Source organism: Gossypium hirsutum, chromosome A03 (assembly GCF_007990345.1).
Source record: "Gossypium hirsutum isolate 1008001.06 chromosome A03, Gossypium_hirsutum_v2.1, whole genome shotgun sequence".
NCBI classification, from domain to species: Eukaryota; Viridiplantae; Streptophyta; class Magnoliopsida; order Malvales; family Malvaceae; genus Gossypium; species Gossypium hirsutum.
Window position 1 is genome coordinate 67,153,376 of NC_053426.1, and position 21,331 is coordinate 67,174,706.

General features: G+C 35.8%; 1 long non-coding RNA gene across 1 annotated transcript; it reads right to left on the reverse strand.

The window, feature by feature from the left end:
• Positions 1–2,650: 2,650 nt before the first annotated feature.
• LOC107887373 (uncharacterized) lies at positions 2,651–7,714 on the reverse strand. The gene is made up of 2 exons (XR_001681158.2): positions 5,920–7,714; positions 2,651–5,846 (listed from the first exon to the last, which is right to left on the reverse strand). It is a non-coding gene; the product is annotated as an uncharacterized lncRNA (long non-coding RNA).
• Positions 7,715–21,331: the final 13,617 nt, after the last annotated feature.

Consider the following 21,331-nt stretch of genomic DNA (forward strand, 5'->3'; position numbering starts at 1 on the left):
ACACTACTCATGCTTGCTAACATATAACGTCAAGCAATCGAGTCAGAATCTCTCCAACGATTTCTCGCTTTAGGCTAAGCTTCAGTTGGGCACGTTTCGTTAAGAACGAATTTGTGTTTATCACGACTAAAAACTATCAGAAAGTTTTGCTTCCATTCTTGAAAGTTATCCCCATTTAATTTATTCTCAGTAAGAATGCTAATAAGAGGAGTAGGAGACATATTTGAACTGAAAAAAATAAAGATTTCACTAATTACTATCTTTTTATTAAGAAAATATTTTTCATTTTAGCAACATATCAAGAATGCAGTATGATGCATGCGTCTTGTATTAAAACCTTAAACAAATATTTTTCCATTGCTACGATCATTCTCACACCCATCAACCATGTCGCACTGGGGTATCATGATTAACTAGCAAGAACATGGATTACATCCAATCAGTTCGTGAATCTTAATTCTCAAGACTCCACATGAAGTAACGACAGTTTAACATTTGGCCATCATCTCTAGCTAAAATATCGTTTCTTCGGAAACTATTTAATAAGAGATGATCTTGAGTGTGTAACCATTGGCTCAACACCCATCATGAACATGCTTTCATTTGTGAGTCATCTTGGGACAATCTCTCTGAAATTCATGCATAATTAGTTGTCCTTAAAAGGAAATCCCATCTAGTGAACCCACATGAAAAAATTTACCTTGGGGTGCGACCTGGGTAGGAACTGGCTCGAAACTTTATCATGCTATCAATTAGGGACCATCAATAGAGGCCGTAAGTCTTTTTAAAAGACCTTATCCCACTCAATATTTTAAAAACAAGCAAGGTTTTTAATCCCAAATTTGAAGAATGATCATACAATAGTCCTAGTGACATTCTTACCTAATCTAAATGACAAACTTTCAATATATGCATGGCATGCTATGGCAATAATATTCATTCACAAGAATCAATCAATTTTAAAACAAATAATTTTGATTCTCCATAGTTTTTCTTTTAAGGGAAATACCGAAGAAATGAATGCGAACTATACACCAGGTTAGGTCCCAAGAAAGGGAGGTGAGTCAAATTTGACCACATAAAAACCAAAAATTTCCTAGCCAGAGTCAATCCTAAACATGCACATTCTCATTACCTCATTTCTCACGATTATCGAAATATTCTAAATCTAACTTCGGCAGTTGTATAATAGTTGATTCCTTATTGAGATTAAAGACATGCAAATAGGGATATGTTGCTCAACATGCAAAAGAACTATAATGTACAAGAATATGAAAATAGAAAAGCTTAAAAATAGATTAGTTGAGTGAATTATGACATTTATTTTTACTCTAATTCCATGCAAAAAAATGTACCTAGCGAGCAATAAAGAAAATTAGAAGGGAAAGGGGACAATCGTGCTGTATAATTTTGATGAGGTGATTAGTTTGTAGTGGTAATTATGAGCAATTAAAAGCATTTGACTCAAGTAAAGAAATAGATACGAAATACCCATTTTTAGTACATAGGAATCAGGAAATGGATTGAAAGTATAGGGAGGTGATTAGGTCCTACTTTCACAAGGAATTTCCAATTTCATTATTTTATTTTTCTAACCAACTTCTAAATTCTAACTAGTTTTAATATTTTAAATATTTATTTTTTAATTTTTTACATACCCCTATACAACACTTATCGACTCTCTAACCCTAAGATAAAGGTAATATATTATAGATTTTAAATTATTTTTTACTTAATTTACATATTATAAAAGTGATTTAACCTAACATAACTTATTATCTAAGTTAAGCTTTTATTATTAAATTTATAGATTATTTAGACCGTGAAACCAAATATATAAGGTTAATGCTAATATGCAAATAAAAAAAAAATTCTTGCATCATAAGGGGTATTGTACCATTTGAGAGAATGATGCCATACACAAGTACCATAGATAGCTAAAAATGTGGCAGAGAACGCATTTATTGTTATAAAATATATTTATTATATTAACAATATCACCTTAGTATAACATAAAAAAATGTTTGATTGTACAAGCATGCTGCGTATTTCATAACATCAATCATAGGGGAAATTTGAAATTTATATGATCCACACTTTGTAAAGTATATGGAAGAAAGAGATCTTGATAACCTTAATTTAAATTCAGATAATGATGAACTCGGTAATCTTGATAAGCCTTTTTGGTTCCCTATTTCCTTTCACCGGTGAGCTTCTTCTCTTCTACACCCATTTTTTCTTCTTTTCATGTTTGATCATCCATTTCGTTGCAAACCCATCTTTAATTATGTTTATTTACCTGCCTTTTTTTCCTTCAGACAATGACAAACCCTAATTTAAGGATGAATCTATGGTTTTTGCCTTGAACACTTTTAGCAGAACACTTTTACTCAATGGTTTTTTCCTTTTTCCCTTCAGGTTTTAGGACTCCATTTTTTAATTTTTGGTTATGTTATAACTTTGGTGAGTTTGTTATAATTATAATTATATAATTTTTCAACATAGTACGATTATTACATTCTTGCTAACTTGGTTGATTTTGAAGAGATGATTACATGATTAACCTATGTTGGGTTAATATATATATATTGGATTTTTTGGCAAGCCAAGATTCTGTTATGAACAATTGTGCGTGGAAAAAGAATAATAATGCAGGAGGAGAAGGTAGTTGATAGATTTAGAGAAAGGAAAAATATTCCAAGGTTTTTACATGCCTTTTCATAATTGATGACACCATTATTTATAGTCTATTAACCATTCAAAACAAGACAAAATCCGTTAGTGCTTTAGGTGGTCTCCTCTCTCAAATTTCTCTGCGTTCAGCGGCTGGTGCAATGCTACTCACTGGTGGGTCCTGGTTCTCCAGCTCATTGGTGTTGATGTGGATTCCTTCATGTTTTTGCTCGTCCATAACATCATCCCCTCCAAGTGTGGGAACGTTGTCCTCAAGGTTTGGCATCGGATTGACGGACTGAGGTTCCCCTGCATCGATTAACAATGGAAGCGGAGTAATCTGCTGAAGTGGTTATCCCTTACATGGTTTCAGCTGAGAGACATGAAATACGGCATGAATGCGTATTGAATCCGGTAGGTCCAACTTGTAAGCTACGGTTCCCACTCGTTTGAGTACACGATAGGGACCAAAGAATCGAGGATTGAGCTTGTGTTGCTTCTTCAAACGTAGCGACAATTGTCGACACGGCTGCAACCGTACAAAGGCCCAATCTCCCTCTTTTAATTCCAGCTCTCAGCAATGTCTATCAGTTTGCATTTTCATCCTATTTTGTGCTGTGAATAGATTCTGCCTCAACTCTCTTAACAGAAGATCACGTTCATTCAAGTCATGGTCGAGCTGGGTATTTGAGGAACCACCATCCGTATAACTTACTATTGTTGGGGGTTCGCAACCATACAACGCCTTGAACGGTGTCATGCCTGCTGAATCTTGATAAGCAGTGTTATACCAATACATGGCTTACACAAGGTAACTTTTCCAGATCATCTCCTGCCATGCAACTAAGATACATCTCCAAACATCAATTTAGGGCCTCCGTTTGGCCGTCCGTCTGTAGATGGTATGCAGAACTCATACACAAATCAGTGCCCTGGAGTTGAGCCAGCTCAGTCCATAATTCACTGACAAAAATTGGATCTCGGTCGTTAACGATGGAACGGGGTATCCCATGAAGTTTCACCATACCTTGCACCATTATTTTGGCAATGGATTTGCAATCAAAGTGTCTCAGCAAAGCAAAGAAGTGGTCGTACTTCGTGAGACGATCGACAACTACCATGATGGCTTCCTTGCTATTTGACTTTGGTAGCCCCGTGATGAAATCTATGGATATATCTTCAAACACTTGTTGGGGAATGGGAAGGGGTTGGAGTAAACCGGCCGGGGCTAAACTGTCACTTTTCATTCTTTGACACACTTGACAATTACGGACAAAAGAACGCACATCATTGTGCATCGCTTTCCAATAAAAATTCACCGATAGTCTATTGAATGTACGTACGTTCCCTACATGACCTTCCATAATTGAACTATGAAATTCCCTAAGCAGCACTGCGCGTAAGGCAGCTTCCTTAGGCACCATGATTCTGCCCTTGTACAATAGTAGCCCTTCCTGCACTGTGTACTCAAAGTGTTCATTATGTCCAAAAAATATTTGATCCTTAATTTTCTTCATTTCTGCATCACTATCCATTGTTAAGTGAACATCATCAAGGATACCAAACAAGGGTTAGGAAAAAGCCATCAAACTAGTATTGACTTCCCTTGATAACGCATCTGCCACTGCATTAAATTGTTCGGGTCGATAGCGTATTTCAAAATCATACCCAATTAGTTTGGAGAGCCATTTCTGCTATTTCAGAGTTTTGATGGTTTTCTGGGTCAATTCTCACTGTGATTTCTGGTCTGTCATGATCACAAAATGTCTACTTAGTAGATACTGTCTCCATTTGCCAACGGCTTGAGTAATCGCATACATTTCCCTATGGTAAGTAGAGGCCTTTTGCATTCTCGGACATAGTTTCTGACTGTAATAAGCCAAAGGTCAATTTTTTTGTGTCAAAACTGCCCCTATTCCCACTCCGGAGTCATCGGTTTCCACTACGAACTCCTTAGAAAAATCGGGCAGGGCCAACATTGGAGTCGAACATAGCTTAGTTTTAAGCAACTCGAGAGCTTCTTGTGCCTTGGTAATCCATTCAAAGCGTTCCCCTTTCCGTAGCAAATCTGTTAAAGGAGCACCCAAGGTCGAAAAACTTTTGATGAACCACCGATAGTACCCGGCGAGGCCGAGGAGTCCTCGTAGCTCTTTCACATTGGTCGGTGTAGGCCAAGCTTGTATCGCAGCCACTTTACTTAGGTCCACAGCTAACCCCTCCTTAGAAACTATATGGCCTAAATATTCAATCGATGTCTGCCCAAACATGCATTTAGATTTTTTAGCTACAAAACCATTCTCCTATAGTACTTTCAAAACCCTCTTTAAGTGTTCCAAATGGGTAGACCAATCACGACTAAAGACAAGGATGTCGTCAAGGAAAATGAGGACAAAATTACGTAAAAATGGCTGAAAAATGCCATTCATGGTAGCTTGAAATGTAGATGGTGTGTTTGGTAATCCAAACGGAATAACACGAAACTCGTACTGGCCGTCAAGAATGCGAAAGGCCGTTCTATACACATTGTTTGACTGCACTCGAATCTGATGATAACCTGCCAACAGATCCAACTTAGAAAAAAATATGAACCACCCAGTTCATTGAATAACTCGTCGGCAGTGGGAATTGGGAACTTATCTTTGATTGTGATGGAGTTCAATGCTCAATAGTCAACACAAAATCTCCACGTTCTGTCTTTTTTTTTATTAAAAGCACCGGAGATGAGAACAAACTATTACTCTTTTGAATCAATTGATTCTCAAGCATTTACTGAACCTGGCATTTAATCTCCCCCTTTTGAAAATGAGGGTATTGATAAGGTCGCACATTTACTGGTTTAGCATTTGGAGATAAGGGGATGGAGTGGTCAATCTCTCTCGGTGGTGGTAAACTTCCAGTAGACTCAAAGACCCCCGCAAATTCCTGAAGTAATTACTCCATATCCGCTTGCTCCACCTCTTCACTCTATCCTGTGGTACTCCCCATCTGTAATTGGTAGAAACAAGCCACAAGACTGGTATCCCTCATTCGTCGCAAAGTTTGAATCTATACCAGAAGAGGTCCCATATCGGTGTCCCTTTGCCAACGATGGATAGTGTCATGGAGACGAAATTCCAATGTAAGGTTGGAAAAATCCATAGTGACCAGCCCCAAAGTAGTCAACCATGCCACACCTAAAACCATTTCAGTGCCCTCAAGAGCCAAAAGATAAAAATCTGTAGCCAAAATAGTGTTCTGAACCCGAACCTGTAAATTTTCAATGCACCATTCCGTCCGCAACTTCTTCTCGTTCCCCACCAATACCTTGAAATTTAGCATCGCAGTAACATGGAGGCCTAAGTGACGAGCCACTCTCGATTACACAAAGTTATGAGTGCTTCCACCGTCGATTAGAATCCTCACGGAGTGGCCTTGAACAGCCTTGGTGACGCTCAAGGTATTTGGAGTATTGTAGCCCGTTAGAGCATTAAGGGACACCAAGGAGTGTTCCCGATCGTCAAAGTTTCTTTCATCACTCTCGAGATTTTCACCAGCCCTGTCTGGTTGGTTATCATCGGAGGCAGCATCCAACAGGAAAAATTGCGGTTCTTTACAGCGATGGCCTGGAACACACTTGGCATCACAGTAGTAACATAACCCTTTGGCACGTCGAGCCTGAGCCTCTGCGGCTGAGAGTTTGCGTGGTTGAGGAAACGCAGGATTAGGAGCTTTGGATAATTAATCGATGGGTGGTGGTCGGCTAGACATATTATGTGGACTAGTAGGAGATATCGGTGGATTGAGTAGAAGGGGTGCTGTCTTAGGCCCAACACTAAGACCCATTACCGTTTCATATCATTCAATCTGGCCTCATGAAAATGGGCTAAGGTCATTGCCTCACTCATGGAGACTACCCGATTGGATAACACCTCTTTTTTTATATCCGATTGGAGACTCGAAATAAAGCACTGAGTTAAAAAAACCTCAGGAAGATTGGTCGTACGCAGAACCAAATCCTCAAAAAGAGTCTGGTATTCTACCACTGTTGCTGTCTGAGTAAGTTTTGTGAGTTGACCTTTCGGCTACTCAATTTCTATCACAGCAAACCGTTTGCGGATAGCTTCAATCAGATGATCCCAACCAGCTAATTGTCGTTGACGCTGCATCCACCTGAACCACTTCGTGGCAACCCCATCCATGCGAAATGACGCCATTGTCACCCAATAGTGATCCTCAGTATTGTAAAAGTCGAAGAAGTCCTGGGCTGACAGGATCCATTCCTCTGGGTCTTGGCCGGTGAAGAGGGGAAGCTCGACTGAAACTAGTTTTGGAGAAAAAAGAAACCCATCATCGAGGTCAACCTTAAGTTTCCCTTTGCCCCGAATCGCTTTGGTATCACTCGATCTGTCCTGAACAATTGTTGACTGAACCGATTGGCCCAACTGCAATGTGAACGCAGAGAATTAGCGTAGAACGTCCTGAAGAGCTTGCTTGTTTTCTGTCGCAGTGGCTTAAAGCGCTGTTAACAATTTTTCATGGCGAGAGGAAGTCTCTTGGAGGGTTTTGATTGCCTCTGTGTTGTTCACCATAGCTCATTCGACTCTCAATGAAAGCAACAATCTGTTATGAACAATTGTGCGTGGAAAAAGAATAATAATGCAGGAGGAAAAGGTAGTTGATAGATTTAGAGAAAGGAAAAATATTCCAAGATTTTTACATGTCTTTTCATAATTGATGACACCATTATTTATAGTCTATTAACCATTCAGAACAAGACAAAATCCGTTAGCGCTTTAGGTGGTCTCCTCTCTCGAATTCCTCTGCGTTCAGCGGCTGGTGCAATGCTACTCACTTGTGAGTCCTGGTTCTCTAGCTCATTGGTGTTGACGTGGATTCCTTCATGGTTTTGCTCGTCCATAACAGATTTTAGGAGTTCATCAATAATTATAGAACCAATTGTTGATAAGAAAGTAATTGAAGTAGTTAATTAGACAAAATGATTGACTGCCATAGAAATATGTAGTTCATTGCTAAAGAATATTCATTTCAATGAATACTAATATTAAAACTAAGTTATATGGTGATCTTACAATGTTTATTGAATAGTTTTTCGAGAACTAACTTGGTGAGGAAAAAAGTATGCAATTACGCCAATGTTCTATTTTTAGCCAATTTGCAATCTTTAGGAATATAAACAAAGTTAATGCCAAACTTGCTCTCAAAACTGAACTTTTCCATGATTTGTTTTGTATAAGAGACAATTTTATTCAATTTTACTCCTATTTAGACATTTTTACCTTAAATTATTGCAGTCATAGAAATCTCTTCGTCTATAAATAGCTATTTGTTTTAAAATTGTTTCAGTGATTTATAAACTGTGCAGATTTCCAAAATTTGACGTGGTTGCCTATTTTTCATCTTTGTTTTATGATTACATCTTTAGCATGTCTTACTTTTTATTAGTTTTAATTTATATCGTGTAATTTCTTTTAAGATTATTCCTATAGAGAACAAATTAATATGCCTTTCGGTACTTTCATAACTTGTGCAGAAAATTAAATTTGGATGGACAAAGATTTGTAATGTTGCTTTAAAGAATTTGGATATGTAGTTTTCTGGAGAAAAGATAAACCCATATTTCATAATTTTTTTAAAATATTAACTTTGATGGATAGTGTGAATCTTAGTCTAGGACAAGTAGCCCTAGGGCTTCCCCACCTGTAAGAATTATTCAACAGTCCACTGGTGGCTTTCGTTTCAAAGGCTGCTCAGAATAATTATGGACAAATGCAAAGTACAAAAATACATACTTTCCCCTCATAAAATATTTTTGCAGGAAGGTTCCTACATCATTCGTCACCAGTGTCATAAGCAAGGTTTCATTATACCCATTTTATATATACACCAGTTATGATTTATTTGGAAGGCTATTTTACTTTGTTTTGTATTTTCTTCTGTTAAATGAAAACATTCATAAGCATGGATTGATGGATACATCTAAATATAATAGTATTAATTCTAGATGGAACATTCTTTGGTGTTAATTATAAAAAAAAATGCTTAACTTATATAATTAAGGGTCCATTTGCAGTATGAAGCTATAAAATTAACTTCGAAAAGGTTAATTACCTTTGTAATTTTTTTAGTAAAGAAATAAGGATCCAAAGTTATTTCTGAAAGTTTCATAGGATAACGTATTTGACACACAAATATTAGTAGTTGGGAAATTGTATTAACTAGATAGTTAGGCTTCAATTATAATACGTTTACCATTTAATAAATGGATTAATATATTTAGCTGAAAGATACAAGATTATATTTATTATTATATTATTATCTCTAGGACTGTGAAGTTACTTTCAGCTGAAACTTTATATTGTCCGCTCTATTAATCTAGTAAATCTCTAATTAGCTCTAAATGAACATATCTTTGAGTTAGCTTGAAATACCCTTAACCGTTCTCCATCGTCGAATTAAGGTCACGAGCATTACTAACAAATCAAAACATTTAATTACATCATAAACAATGGTGCAAGCTAACTATTATCATTTATTATACACGAGCAGATCATGACAATCCAATACTTTCATACTAGAGTCTTATACAATCGAATAATGAATCATGCTATGCAATGCTAAACTTGGTCTTCCACTATCTACACTCTTAACACTATTTATCCCCTCTTGAAAGTTAGAAGTTGGATACGTAACAAGACTATTCCAATTATTAGCATCAGAATATTGTACCATACTCCGACTACTACTATTACTACCTTTGATGATATTAGTAGAATGACCTACTTTACCTAATTCAAGTTTACTATTTCATTCAAAATCAGAGTAAAAATACTTTTACAGTCCTTAATATAAGTCTACCGGACCCTAAAAATAGCTTATAAGCATATAGGGGCTAATTGAAATAAGTTTTGAAAGTTTAGGGAAAATTTCAAAAATTCTAGAAACAAGGGTCACACGACCGTGTGGCCATGCCGTGTGGAACACCCCAACCCATGTGACTTTCAAAGTTGGGACACACTGCCATTTCCCAACCTGTGTCCTTGCTCGTGTAACTCACTGACTTAGGTCACACGGCCGTGTCGCAGGCCATGTGCCAGACTGTGTGGCTCTTGACATGGGAGTGTGACTATCCTACACGCCTGTGTGCTATTTCACACGCTCGTGTGCCTAGGCCGTGTACCTCTCGAATTAATCTCACACGATGTGTCGCAAGCCGTGTGGAAACTGCTCCTATACTGCTTTACAACACATTCAGGGCACATACCCATGTGTGTTGCCCATGTGTCACACACGACCATTTGACAGACCGTGTCCTACGCCATGTGTACCTAAATGTACCTTAAAACACAATTTTACCCAATTGTGTTTACTTGGAAACTAAGCATCCAATTCACCAGTCATTTAACCTATTTAAAACGCAATTAAACATGCTCAAAACAAACCAAAACAACCATCCTAAGAGTCTAACCAATGTACCCTCATTGGTACCACATTTTATATCTTCAAACATATTAACAAAGCATCAACCATTCAAAACTTTCATTCATACCGAACTTGCCAAAATTGAACTAACATTTAGCTACTTAGGCTACCAAACTTTAAGCTAAAACACATACTAAAACATTAAGCTCAGCTATCATACCAAACATAGACTCAACCACAACCATATATACAAATAACCATTATTTCACTAGAAAACCAAAATATCATCACATTATAAACAACATCAACCAAAGGACCTCCTAGGTACATGCTATTACAAATTTAAACATTACCACACTTGAATGCTGAGTTGTAACACCCCTTACCCGTGTCTGATGCCGGGACAGAATACGAGGCATTACCAGACTTAAACATACAAATACATGTAAAATTGGGCTGTAAAATTTCAACCAATTCAAAACATTCAAACACATGCATATCGTCCCTTATACAGGCCTATAAGTCCCAAAACATACATTGGGGGCTGTTCGGGACTAAACCGTGAACTTCCGAAAATTTTACAACTCTTAGGAAATTTTCCATGTCTAGGGAGTCTCACACCCCTGTGGGTAGGCCATGTGGTCACACACGCCCATGTGGCTCGGGACACGCTCGTGTCCTCAGCCCATGTAACTCTCTGATTATGACGTCAGCAACGAAATAGAGTCACATGGCCAAGTCACACGCTCGTGTGTTAAGGCCGTGTCCCCTACACGACTGAGACACACGGCCATGTCTCTACCCGTATGGTCAACACTTAGGCTATTTTCCAAGCCCTGGTCAACCATAACCCTTACACATTTATACAACATCAAGGACATATAACATGGCATCCATTCAATGATTAAACATCTTCAATTGGGCCACAAACATAGCATTTGCATGTCATCATACTTGTTTTTCTCATACTCATTTTATATCAAGTCTAGACATACCAAACCATATTCATTTGGCCTTGTCATCTTCATTAACATCATTAACTAACTCTAAATTTACACTTTTATACTAAGAATATGGTTACATCTATTGATCAAATTGCATCCATCAAATATACATACCATATCATACATCCATCGGTATCAAGCCATCACAACATGCACATCATCAAAACATTAAAACAGTCAAGCAAAATCAATTAAGTTTACAACCCAATGATCAAATATAAGTCATATCTCATGGCTCTATATAAATGAATCATTATAAGCCAACTCAATTGGCCAAATCATGAAACACATATCATAAATTACTAAGTCTCTATACATGCCACTCACTTGAAAACACTTAAGGTTTATTAATACCCCGGCTTGATAATTTGATAGTGTGATGCTGCCTCCAACGATCTACAACCTCAAGCTAACCTGACAACACTAAAAGAAATGGAAAGGAGAGGGGTAAACTTTATAGCTTAGTAAGTCCATATGAAAACAATAAGCAATATGTCAACATGTTTCTCAAGGTAATACAATCATAATTACACTTTTACTTAAGTTCTGGTCAAGTTGTCTTCTCGAGTTATAGTTACTAAATTATTTATATCTAGAGCTACAGAACTCAAAATTAAGATCCGCTAATTTTCCTTGAAACTAGACTCATATATATTCTTACCATAAAATTTCCAAAATTTATGGATTAGCTAATAAGTACAGTTTATTCTTCAAAGTTAACCCTGTTCTACTATTTGACAGCTTCGACCTTCCTTTACTAAAACTTAATTATCTCATAGTACGAAATTCGGATAATGTTCTCGTCTATTTCTATTGAAAATAGAAATCTATAATTATTTTTTAAAAATTTTTAGTGATTTTCCAAAGTTAAGAAAAGGGAGTCTGAAATCACTCTGACCCTATCTCACAAAAATTAAAATATCTCATAATATGAAATTCTTTTGCTTACACTGTTTCCTCTATGTGAAACTAGACTTAATAAGCTTTAATTTCATGTCTTATTCAATCTCTAATTCGATTTCCACAATTTTTGGTGGATTTTCAAAATCGGAATACTATTGTTGTCCAAAACTATTTTAATGCAATATGATGATAACTATCATAAGTTCATTTTCAACTAATCATGAACTCAACATTTCATGAATTCCATGTTCAGTTACACAAAGACATAATAACATAACCATAAAGATTATTCATCATTCAAGCCTTTTTGCATACTTATCATATGTTCATATATATATACACATATACATAAACTTTCTCACCATAAGTCATTCTTCATCAAGGCATTGCTCATGAGTTTAGCGTACATACTTGTACTACTCGTAGTATATCACATAACAATACCTTCTTTAACATGCCCTCTTTGGGTCTTTCATCACATTATCCATTGCATTACCCGTTGAACACTCGGAGTACTATTGGATACACAGAAACTTGCACATAAGTTCCACATAAACATACGTAGCTGAAGCTACCTCATATCTTGCAAAGCTCGCAATGTAGCTACTCACGGGCTTGCTCATAGAAGCTATCGATCAAGGTGTAACTACATGGGCTGCTCACAAAAACTGTCAGGTATCTGACCACTCAAGGATTACCTAGCCACCGGTAGGACACACAAGACCATTGCCCGGAACTCAATCACATGTATCGCATCCATTATGAACTCGGACCACTCAACAAACTCGGATGCCACATATATCACGAACTCGGACCACTCAACGAGTTCGGACTTCTTAATTCCTAGTGACATGTCACTTGTATCCTAAACTATTCCTAAGGTTCAAACAGGGTTTTTCTCACTTGCACATTACACCTCTATTGCATTTGCTCGTGACGTCGTGGATAGCGACCATAATATCATTCATGCTTACAATAGTACCAATTGCCCATTCATAGCATAATAAGGCATAACTCAAATAGCAAATAAGCTTTTAAGAATTTACATAACATATATCACATATTTCATATATCACTTGTCATGTATCATCATTTTCTTTCATTTCATGTAATATTCTTCCATGTCATATTTTCACATCATATACACCATTCCATCAATTTTTCCAATATATTAAATCATATAATATATGCAATAATAGTAAGGAATATAATTCAAACATAACATTGCATTATTATTATCATACGAACTTACCTCGATTTGAGCACAGCTAATTATTCCATTTTAGTCCATAATCTCGTACTTTCCCGATTTAAGCCCGAATATCAATTTTCTTAATCTAACATTTCAAATATAACATATTTATTACTCACATTAATCAAATTGACCCAAAAATCATAATATAACATATTTATTACTCATATTAATCAAATTGACCCAAAAATCATACTTTTACAAATGCATTTTAACCCTTAAATTTTCACATATTTACAATTTAGCCCCTAGGCTCGCAAAATAAAATTTATTCAATTTCTTTGTACTTTAAGCCTAGCCGAACCATTTTCATAACTATAGTAGCCCACAATTTCCACTAAATCACACTTTTATGACAAATTTTATAGCGTTTACAATTTAGTCCTTTCTAACGTTTTCATCGAAAACTACTTAGTAAAAGTCGTTTAACACACAACAAACATTCATATTCCTCCCTTAAACATCAAAATACACACATATAGCATGTGGGTAAATTTTCAAACATCAACCCTAGCTTAAATAAATGGTAGAAATAACTAGATCATGTTACGAGGATTTCAAAAACGTAAAAATCATTAAAAACGGGGCAATAATGGACTTACTATTGAGCTTGGAAAGCTTGAACAAAACCCTAGTCATGGATTCCATGCAAAATTTGGCCAAAGGTTAAAGATGAGCATAAATTTGGTTTTTATTTTCCTTTTTTATTATTTTAATTACCAAATGACCAAAATGCCCCTAACTTAAAAATATTCTATTTCACCTATTTCATGTCCATTTTTGTCCAACAAATTAACCAATAGTCTAATTACCATATAAGGACCACCAATTTAAAATTTCATAGCAATTAGACACCTCTAGCTTCTAGAACTCAAGTTTTGCACTTTTTATAATTTAGTCGTTTTGACCAAATTGAGTGTCCAAACGTCAAAATTTTTGAACGAAATTTTCATGAAATCATCACGTGAAATTGTAGACCATAAAAATGTAAAAAAAACAAATTTTACTGTGTCGAATTTGTGGTCCCAAAACCACTGTTTCGACTAGGCCTTAATTCGGGATGTTACATGAGTCTACAATAAGCTGAAATGTACCTAACCTGCGCATGAAAAACAAAACTGTACACTGAGTCTAACTCAGTGGTATTCCTTAATCCGAACAATGTAAACTTGATATGTGTAACACCCCTAACCCGTATCCGTCGTCGGAATAGGGTTTCAGAGCATTACTAGAACTTTCAGAACATTTTACAAATAATTTATGTAAATTACTATTCATTAATCGAGATCATACAAAATGTCCATTGATTGGACCCTCGAGGACCAATACGAGCATTAGAGTCGAGTCAGGACTTAATCAGAAGCTCTAAGTATTTTTCACAAAATTTCAAAAATTTTCCAAGGTGCAGGGCTCACACGCCCGTGTGACCTTGAGACACGCCCGTGCTGCAGGTCGTGTTCAACCCCTCTCTGACTTGTGCATACGGCCATGCCACACACCCGTGTGCTAGGCCGTGTGGTTAATTAATCCAATTCGAAATTAAGTGCAGGTTTCACACGACCAAAACACATGCTCGTGTTCTAGGCCGTGTGGCACACACGACTGAGACACACGTCCATGCCTCTGCCAGTATGCTCACTTCTGAGCATTCTGTTTCTCAAAATTAAGGTGCAGGGGACACACGGTCTAATTACATGCCCATGTTACCAGGTGGTGTGTCATACGTGTCTGCTCGTGTGGACAAAATGAAACCATTTCTAGCTTCATTTCTCACCCAAAATTTCACCCAAGACCTACACTTGAAACACACAACCAATGCCTACCATTTCAAGCATTCAATTTAAGCACATTTCATCATTCAACATAGCATACTAATATATGCATATGTGTTTATAAACTTACCTTGGATTAACTTAAACATTAACAACATTTGATCACATATACATAACATATCACATATGAATATATCATTATAACCTACTTAATCATACAAAAATAAGCCATTACTAGCCATCCCAATGGATAAGTTACAAAATATAACACCCCATACCCGTAACCCACGCTAGAGCGAAATACGAGGCATTACTTAACTCAATCTCATGCACACAAACATTCCCTAAGCCATCGAGATTTGATCCAAATTAGAAATTTTTCAATTTCTACATAAAACTTCTTGTTATGGGTCTACGGGCCCCAAATCAACCATTGAAAGCTATTCAGAATCAACCCAGGTGCTTAAACCCTCTATAAAAAAATTAACTTTGAAACAGGGCACATGCCCATATAGAGGGGCAACACGCCCGTGTGGCCATTTCAACATGGTAGTGTTGATGGCCCGTGTGGCTCACACGGTCTAGGTAATATAGGGATGCGCCCATGTCTTCCACCTGTGTGGAATTAATTCTAAATGCACACCTACAGGGGTTTTCACACGACCTGGCACACGTCTGTGTCCTAGCCCATGTTCAAAAACATTGACATTATGTTTCTGACGTCAACATCCCCAAAATATCACACGGCCAATGCACATGCTCGTGTGCTAGGCCGTGTCCATCACACGGCTGAGACACACGGACGTGTCTCTGCCCGTGTGTTTACTATCATGCATAGTGACTTGAAATTTTTACGTGCAGGGGACACACGGCTAGACCACACTCCCATAGGGCAGACCGTACGTCACATACAGTCAAGACACACGTCCGTGTGTCTACCCGTGTGGACAATATAAGGCTATTTACCAAGCCTAGTTGCCACCCTTACTTACACAACCTGCATAACAACAACCATAATCAAGATAAGACTATCCCATGCAACCAAATCAGCTACAATAAACAACATTCCATTTGTGCATTTTACTCATCTATGAAAATAACATCTTTGCATATAAATCAAAATGAATATTAGCCATCATTCAAGGCTTAATACAAAATGAAGGGTTCCCAACCCAAGCCAACACATTTGGCCAGTTTTCAATGACACAAAAATATCAAAGTCTAAGCCCTATACATGCCATATTCAAATATATAAATCAAACTATACCGAAAGCTTTGATTGATAGTGTGATCGATAACTCTGACTTCCATTTATCCTTGGGCTAGATAGGAGGCACTATAAGAAAATGGAAAATAAGAGGGACTAAGCATAAAGCTTAATAAGTTGCACATAAATAATTATACAACATGACTTTGCCATTCATCAAGAAGTATCATAATACAAAAATGGCATAAGCAAAACTTACTCATCAATAGTCAATACAGCTCATATAGTATATACTGAGCTCACATTTCATACATACCAAATAGGTACCTCTGTCACTCACAACAAGGTTATACTTTCCTTGTTAACTTGAAATCATGCTTTTACCGTTGAACTATTTGGAACATTATCAGATACTCATTTAGCCTCAAACATGGGTGCAGCTACTGATGCCATGTCCCAAACATGGTCTTACACAAAGTATAGAATATCTGTGTCGATGCCATGTCCCAGATATGGTCTTATACTGACACATCTCATAGCCAATACATGTCCCAGACATGTCTTACACTAGCAGTCATCTCAATGTCGATACCATGTCCCAAACATGGTCTTACACTGGCTCCCATAATGTGGCCGATGCATGTCCTAAACATGTCTTACACTATCTCACAATAACCCATATGTTATGGCATGAATCTCCGATCTATTTCTTAGGTTCAAACGGGAACTCTACTATCTCTATTACCATCATGCTTTCTCAATTCCACAATCAAGCAATTCATGCTATATTAATCTCAAGTACAATTCAACACATACATTAACATTGTAGTTGTATTATTTACATAAAACTTACATTGGATTACAAAATGTGGCGACTAGTCGATTTAATCGATTTGCTTGGCTTTCCCCTAATCTAGGTTTGGATTCAGTATTTCTTGATCTATGATTACAAAATGCACTTATTTAGTTACTTTATCAATCTAGGCACTCTACAATTCATAATTGGGTAAAATGACCAATTTGCCCCTAGACTTTTGCAAAATGACTATTTTACCCTTAAGCCAAAAAATCAATTTTTATTGAATTTCTTCATATCTTAAGCCTAGCCGAACCCTTTTTACTCTTATAGCAACTCCAAATTCCTACTATTTCACATACTTAACATCTATTTTACAACTCATGTAAAATAGTCCTTTTAGGTGTTTTCATGCTAACACATTTCACAAAAGTTGTTCATAACACACCCAAGACCTATTTTCTTCCATAAAAACTCAGCAAACATTACAAATCCTTTCATGGAAAAACCCTACACTCTTGATCATTTTGCAAAATAGTACCCTCATTTGAAAGCTCATGCTTCAAGGGTCTCAACAAAAAAAGTCATTAAAATCACTTACTTATGAATACTGAAAGTTGCTAAAATTTCAAGCTCTTAAAACCCCATTTCTTTGCTGAAAATTTTGGTGGTAGAGAAGAAGATGAGAAGGTGATATCATCTTTCTGTTATTTTATTTCTATTTTAATCAATTTAGCCACCAAACCCACCAAATTTAGACTTTTTGACCAAGTTTGTCTCCTATGGCCGGCCATGCCTCCCTAAAGGGTCTAATTGCCCTTTAAAAGACCCTCAATTTAGGATCTCTAGCTATTTTGCACTTTTAGCTATCAAAATAAGACTTTTTTTATTTTATGCGATTTAGTCCTTTTTCTCAATTGAGCTCACAAACGTCAAAATTAACTCACCAAATTTTTCCTACACTAATATAAACATGCAATGACTCCAAAATAATAATAAAATAATTTATTCAACTCTAGATTTGTGGTCTCGAAACCACTATTCCGACTAGGCCCTAAACCAGGCTGTTACACTAAACATCAATTTCAAGCCACTATTGGTCAAGTTGTCCTATACCTGCCATTATGCCAAAATGATTTTACTATGTGTACCCAAAATAAGCTAGATGATAGTATGACGATGCTCCAATGATCTTCTAACCTTTGCGAGCCTCTGAGCACTATAAAATAGTGGCAAAGTAAAACGGAGTAAGCATTACATGCTTAGTAAGTTAGTATAACGGAAACTAAACTTAGCAATCCCCTTTATTAAATCTAAGCATACAATAATAAGTTTTCCATCCATTTGACTAAATTGCCTAAACATATGCATCCAATCAAACATGTTAGTCACCAAAATTATTCATATAAATCAAGTACAATAGACGAGCTCATCATGCAATATTCTTTCAAGTTATTAACATTTCATCTTATAATTCTCATGCCATATCAAGAGTTTTGTGTCCATTAAATCATTGAAATTCCGATAGATGTTCAAGTAGTACACTAGAGGTGTACGATTCCATAATTCGTCAATTCTTGTACGAGGGTACCTATTAGTGCTCTTAATCAAGGAACACACTCTTGAGCCACATATCATGTAACAGGATTACCAGTCCAGGATAAATCCTTTATATAACAAATGCTCAAGAGAGTTCAATTAGGATTACCGTCCAACCTAAACCCTAATCATAACGTATACTCGAGAGGTATTATATTAGGATTATCCATCCGGGCTAAATCCTTTATATAATAAGGTCGGTAGGATTACTCGTCCGCAACAAATGCAGGACCTTATTCATTTTAGGAAAGCGCATATATTCATTGGAATTTAATATTCAATTAGGACTTAACCCTTTTTCACCATATCAAGCATGTATTAAATTTCTCATTATAGCATTTAAGTAATGTACATCAACATAAGTCACATTCCATACAATACAACATTCAATTAAACATATTTACATTCCCGATTAAGTTACAAGAACTTACCTCAACACTTGTTCGCGTTAGAAATCTACTGATTCGAAACCTTTTCTTTTCCTCAATCTAACCTTGAATTAATGTTGTCCGGATCTATATAAATGAATTTAATCATCAATTTCACACATTTCATATTTAAATGGACTCAATTTACGTCCTAGGAAAAATTACCATTTTGCCCTAAATTTTCCATAAATTTCGAATTCGTCCCTAAGCTCGGAAAATGAAACTTGTGCAACTTACTCCCTATTCCAAGCCTAACAAAAATCCCATTACAAATTTTACAGCACTTGTATTCAGAAAAATTCAAAATTTTTCTTCAATTTCACAAGTTTACATTTTAGTCCCTAAATTAGGTTTCCATCAAAAATCACTTTGTAAAAGTTGTTTATCTATCAACAACCTTTCATTTTCTACCATAAATTTCTAATTTTCAACATATACATCCTTGACCTATTTTCCATACTTTGATAACTTCTCAAATTAATCCCTCAAATAGAGAGATTAAGTTATCACGGTTTCAAAAATATTAAAATTACTAAAAACAGGACAAGAAAACTTACTCAATTAGGCGTTTAAAGTTTTCTCTCTCTCTCCTAGGGTTTCCATGTGTTTTTAGCTTGAAGATGATGAGAAAATAAGATGATATTTTCTTTTCATCTTTTAATTAATTAAGTATTTTAAAATTTCCAATTTAGTCCTTGCCCTTTTTCTATATTTCCATGGGTGAGTCACCAAGAATCTACATACTTTTCTTTAATGGTCTAATTACCATATAAGGACCTCTAGATTTTAATTCCATAGCTATTTAATCCTTATAGCTACTAGAATCCAACCTTCGTATTTTATGCGATTTAGTCCTTCTCGTAATTGAGCACTTAATCGATAAAATTTTCGTATCAAATTTTTCTCACGACATGTTAGTCATAATACAGACCATATAATAAAATAAAAATAAAATTTTTTTTCGGATCGGATATGTGGTTCGGAAACCACTGTTCCGATTTCACTGAAAAATGGGTTGTTACAATATGAGTAATTAAAATGTAAGAATGCAACAAGAAATATTATGAACATATGTTTCAATTCAATAATATAATTTTGCTCATTCTTTATCGATATCTACTAGATTCCACATGTTCTAGTACATAAAAATGGCATTTCATATAGCATTTGATAATTTCAACTCATGCAATGGCACGATTTATCTCTTTGTTCAATACATGAATTCATTTCAATATTCATATCCCATTTCTTCATTTCATATTCCATTTCCTGTCTTATATACATTTCTCATCCTTTCCATATCAATATCAACACATAAATTTTATCATTTTATTTCCCCTATTAACACGATTCAAACTCGGACAGATACGCGGATCCAACTAACACACCAGTTTGGCACCCAATGCCTCATTGGATAAATCCGAAGTAATAATTGGGGCCAGCACTATCTAAGTTGATACACAGTGTCTGATTGATTAAATCAAAGCAAATTGGCACCCAGTGCCTCATCGACTCTAGGTCGAAGAAATCTCTGAACTCTTCCTATACTATGACATGTCATCTATATCCGACTTAGCCCGAAATAGTTAATAGGGTTTCATTTCACTTTTAATACATCGAATGTTCCAATTTCACATATGTACATCATTACACATATAAGTATATATTAAATTTGATAACAATTATAATTACTCAATACACATATTCATAAGAATACCACATTTCTCGATACGCATAATTTGTTCATTGTAATCATCAATTGATTCAATTTAGCCCAAAGTACAAGATTTCTCACCTCAATTACTTACCATATGCAAACAATTCAAAATGCAATAATTTTTAATTTAATTCAGATTATAGAAACACAAATCGTATATTCCGAGCTACTCAACTTCGACCTTGTCTTTCTCCTTCTTACTCAAGGATTCCAGAATGAGTTTTCCTACGGAATAAAATAATTACAATAAAGTAATAACATACCACTCAATTCATAAGAATTTCAATTTTTCTACTATATTTTGTTTATTCTTAAATTTAGTCTATAACAGCCCAATTTTGGGTCTAGTTAAAATAGTGGTTTCGAGATCACAAATCTGGAATAGAAAAATCCATTTTCATTATATTTTTATGGTCTGCAGTTTTATGGAACTATTCTGTAAAAATTTCGCTTGAAAATTTTAACATTTGGGCACTTAATTTAGTCAAAAGGACTAAATTGTAAAAGAGCAAAAGTTGAGTTCTACATGTTAGAGGTGTCTAATTGCTATAAAATTTTAAA